The following is a 5504-nucleotide window of genomic DNA, read 5'->3' as shown; positions in this document are numbered from 1 at the left end:
TCTCCGTTTCAATTTAATTGCTGTCCAAGGTAAACGATTTTATCAATTTGCTCAAGTTTGGTATTATTTACATATTAGACGGTTTTATATGCTGCTGTTTACTTATTACCAGTATTTTGGTTTTCCGTATGTTCAGATCCAGACCTGCCTCCCTACAATTCTCAACGACACTATCAAGTAATAGCAATTAAAAAGATTACTAGATGCAGGAAAAAGATTACTAGGAACATGCACCAGAAAATAAAGAAAATTAAAAAAATAAAACAAAATAGAAGTGTTCTAAAATAAAAACAGATATACAGTTTACAACCTCTTCCTATAGTGCGTTTGACTATTTACTATTCTCATATTTACTTCGGAAAACTCGGTAGAGAAAATTACTACTCTACATACGGAAAACTCGGTAGGAAAAACGGAAAAGCTTCTTTATTACTGCGCCAAGCAACCGTCGTGTACGACACTGTCTCGGCCTCATTTTTGCATTGAAAACGCTCAGACCTAAATCCAATATGTAGCCCATGTTTCTTCGACTAAATGAAATTTACTGCTCGCAAAGTACCTCTATCTACTCAAATTCCGCGTCATTTATATTTTGCATGGATTTCGCTAATAAATAATCTCGTTTGGTTCGATCGGTGCGGCGTAGAGGGCGCTACGTCAAATATTTACGCGCAAAGAAGAAGAGCGGCCGCCAACCGAAACCGAGATACACAAAAGTAAAGACGGATAACTGAGTTTGCCTCATTAACGATCCGGCATAAAACGAGAAAACAATCTTTCTAATAGCGTTTGTAATATATTGCGACCTTAACGGCATTATATTAATTAGAATTGTACAAAAAAGCTAAAAGAATAAGATATATTGGTCTTCTTCTTCATTAAAAAGATTAGTAGACGATACCTAGTCTGTTCAATGAGCCCTTGACTTATTTTTTCTTTCAATTTGGTATTTAGTACTTTTTTAGTAGATTATCACATGTCGTGTTGTTTTTATATTGTGATTTATTATGTTATTTTCTATAAAAAATAAAATTAACATGAAGTAAAACTCCCTAGTGTAGTTGGTATATTTATTAAAAATTCTAAAAATTTTTAAAAATCCAAACGGATTACGTTCAAAACGTTTTCGGACTTATCAGTCCATCGTCAATGAACCTAAAAGTAAGTAATCGCACTTAGTAAAATTAAAAAAGGGTGAAATGTTGAACGTTAAAAAATTGAAAAGTGTGGTTACGATTACTTACTCTCTGTCCTTGCTAAATAGCCACAATGCCAAACACTGGTCAAGATGTATGTTCTAACTACATGGTGAAATTTGTTAAATCATTTGGCTTACATTGGATGCTAACGGATTATTACTAGCTACATGATGCTCTACTCCATTAATTAAGAGATTTTTTATGAGTAGGTCTACATTGAACTACGTTTAGTCTGTCGATGATTTAGAAGGAAGTAGAAATACTTCAAATGTCAGTGACATTGACATCCAGGAAAGGGAATTTTTAAGGTAATAACCAAGGTCAAGATCCAATGTGGTTACGGAAATTGAAGTTTAAGTCTGTGTTGGAATTTTAATTTTTAATATTAGAATTTAAATTTACTTCTTTAAATATTACAACCATTACTATAAAATTTACTATAAAATTAAATTTGATCGAAATTATTGTCATAATATGGTAATGAAAACAAAATGTAAGATTGAATTAGTGGTTAATGAAAGTTAAAAAATTTTGTATATAGCCTTAGGGGTGAAAGTTAAAACGTTGAATTGATAGAGAAGTTGTTTAGTGTGTATAGAAAAGGTAAATTTGTTAAATGTAATGTTGGTTGTATAAGTCTAGTAGGATATTGATTCTGTATGAAAATAACTATTTGGAAAAATTTGTGAGAATTGAGGTAATTGATATAAGATTGTGTGGTGAAAAAATATAAATAATTAACGGAATGTGAAAATGTGTTAGTTATAGTCAAAAATATAGGAAAATATTATAAAATTATGCATAGAAAAGAAAATGGAATTATTTGAATTTTTAAATTAAATCGAAGTTGATAAAATATATAAATGAACAAAAGATTCAAAAGAAGTGTGTCAGCCGGATGCACAAAACGCAAACTGTATTTGGAAAATAATTAAAAGTTAAAAATAGTAAAATAAGATTAAAGTTGTAAAGTTAGCATATTGGAGTAGCTAGAAAGTTAGATGTAGCAGATTAAAATTTTGAATTTTTAGTCTTTTCCAAAATGTTTTATTCTCTATTCATTTAATTCTTCTTTTTTATACAGGTCCTTTTTCCCTTTTATTTTTCTTAAAAATTCAAAATTTTAATCTGCTACGTCTAACTTTCTAGCTACTCCAATATTCTAACTTTACAACTTTATTCTTATTTTACTATTTTTAACTTTTAATTATTTTCCAAATACAGTTTGCGTTTTGTGCATCCGGCTGACACACTTCTTTCGAATCTTTTTTTCATTTATATATTTTATCAACTTCGATTTAATTTAAAAACTCAAATAATTCCATTTTTTTCTATGCATAATTTTATAATATTTTCCTATATTTTTGACTATAACTAACACATTTTCACATTCCGTTAATTATTTATATTTTTTCACCTCACAATCTTATATCAGTTACCTCAATTCTCACCAATTTTTCCAAATAGTTATTTTCATACAGAATCAATATCCTACTAGACTTATACAACCAACATTACAGTTAACAAATTTACCTTTTCTATACACACTAAACAACTTCTCTATCAATTCAACGTTTTAACTTTCACCCCTAAGGCTATATACAAAATTGTTTAACTTTCATTAACCACTAATTCAATCTTACATTTTGTTTTCATTACCATATTATGACAATAATTTCGATCAAATTTAATTTTATAGTCAATTTTATAGTAATGGTTGTAATATTTAAAGAAGTAAATTTAAATTCTAATATTAAAAATTAAAATTCCAACACAGACTTAAACTTAAATTTCCGTAACCACATTGGATCTTGACCTTGGTTATTACCTTAAAAATTCCCTTTCCTGGATGTCAATGTCACTGACATTTGAAGTATTTCTACTTCCTTCTAAATCATTGACAGACTAAACGTAGTTCTCATAAAAAATCTTTTAATTAATGGAGTAGAGCATCATGTACCTAGTAATAATCCGTTGGCATCCAATGTAAGCCAAATTATTTAACAAATTTCACCATGTAGTTAGAACATACATCTTGACCAGTGTTTGGCATTGTGGCTATTTAGCAAGGACAGAGAGTAAGTAATCGTAACCACACTTTTCAATTTTTTAACATTCAACATTTCACCCTTTTTCAATTTTACTAAGTGAGATTGCTTACTTTTAGGTTAACTGATGATGGACTGATAAGTCCGAAAACGTTTTGAACGTAATCCGTTTGGATTTTTAAAATTTTTTAGAATTTTTATTAAATATACCAACTACACTAGGGAGTTTTACTTCATCTTAATTTTATTTAACTATATGGTATACAGCCAACCTTCGGGTATTATCCCGTTTTATTTTTTTTTATGTTATTTTCTCGTTGATCGACCCTTACATCTTCATTTCTCAGCCTGTCAAGTTTTGTGATGGTTTTTAGCTTTTAGCTGTGATGTCCAGTGTACAAGTATTTGAAACTAGCCACTTCATTAGGTGTAAAGACCTCTACATTGCATTATTGATACATTTAACATATGACGGGCAATGTAATAACTGACCAACAGATCCTGCTATTTACAAAAGTTATCCTACGTAAGTGGCTTAACCAACAATTTAATTAAGCTGCTGTGTGAAATTTCTAAAATCAAAATAGCTAAACACAACAGCATATCCATTACACCTTATTTTCGAAGCTTATAGACCAGACACCGCTTCTAAATCAGAGTCATCTCATTTAGCAACTTTCTTCCCTCGGATGTGATGGACAGTATATAGGGCAAACATCGCAGTGGTTAAAAAAAGAATAACGTAGCACATAATGGAATGCAAAACAGAGAAAATTTATTGTGCACTAGCACACCATTTCACTACAACAGGCCACACATTTAATTTATCAGATGTCAAGATCCTAGATAAGAAAAATAACTATAAGAAAAGACTATTTCTCGAAGTGTGCTACATTAACAAAAACAAAAAGTCAATTAATTATAAGACATATACTAGATACAAGTTAAGCGACATGTATTGCAATATTTTAAATTCTGATAAACTAAAAACATTTAACAGCTGATTCAATAATAAAACTAGTTGGCTGATTGTGAATATGTCGTGATGTTTCATCCTCTAAGCTTTTTGTATAGTTGCGTGTGTTTGTCTTTCTTATTTTGCAAGTTGTTGATTCCATGCTTTTTTTTATTGATTCCAGATAAGGCAAATACCGAACTCCGAAGTATGAAGTGTTCAGTGTTCACCTTGTATACAATTTTTGTTATCAAAACACTACATACTATATCTTTTAGAATCCGAATAGTGGAAATGTCTCATTTGTGGGAACAAAACGTAATCAAAGGTTAATCAGGAGAAATAACCATTTTCAAATAATAAGCGGCTATTTGCCGGCTCTTAATCAAAAGACAGGCATATCCGCTTCAGGCTACAATATTTCGAATGCTTTGAAAGGATATACATTAAATTATTATCAATGTAAAGGCATAATCGAATACAAAAGGGAACAATGGTCAGGGAAATGTCTCTAACTGAGTATTTCAAACGCGATATGTCAGTTGAACAAAATGTTAAATTTTCGGTAATATGTAGAAAAGTTATGTTGGATATTTTTGTAATTGTTGAGTTTGATGACAAAAATTTGTAACTAATCTATTTGCCATTTGTTATAAACATAATTTAACTTTCTTTCTTCCGTCTCTATTTTTGCAGTTTTATCTTGTATTTTCTTTTTAGTTAACTGCTCACATCAATGTTGCATTTCGCGTATGCGTATAAGTCTGAAACAGAGGCTACTAAGCCTCGAAGAAAATGGCTCATTTAATTTTGGACTTAGGTCTTCAGGCTTATACAGTTTTTTCTGTCGAAAGTCATATGTATCCATTTGGAGGCGGTACAATGTTTAGAACATCGAATCATTTCCTTTGTGTCTTGTGTTCTCTATTTTCTTAAGCGATAACATACTTTTCTAAACCCAGCTTGCTTTTTGGCTTGACAGATCTCAAGTTTAGTAGTTAACCTGTTTAATATTTTAGTTAGGAGATTATCAGACTCTTTTAAAGCTACTGCTTGACATAGGCCTCTCCTGTTTGTATCACAGGTTATTAGTCATGTGCTATTTGTAAACAGATTTTGGTTATCTTTCTTAGATTATCGTGTCATCGTGTATATGCTCTTTATTTGCTTCCCTTATTAGTCCTTAGTACCCATTCTAGTAGTTTGTGAATATATTATTTATCCTTCATCTTTTCCAGCAATTTACAGCTCTCTTAACATGTTGTTTTTTTTTTTATAAATTTGGTTAAATTCCACATTATT

Source organism: Diabrotica virgifera, chromosome 9 (genome assembly GCF_917563875.1).
Source record: "Diabrotica virgifera virgifera chromosome 9, PGI_DIABVI_V3a".
NCBI lineage: Eukaryota > Metazoa > Arthropoda > Insecta > Coleoptera > Chrysomelidae > Diabrotica > Diabrotica virgifera.
The sequence above is the reverse complement of the archived record's forward strand: the minus strand, read 5'-3'. Positions refer to the sequence as shown.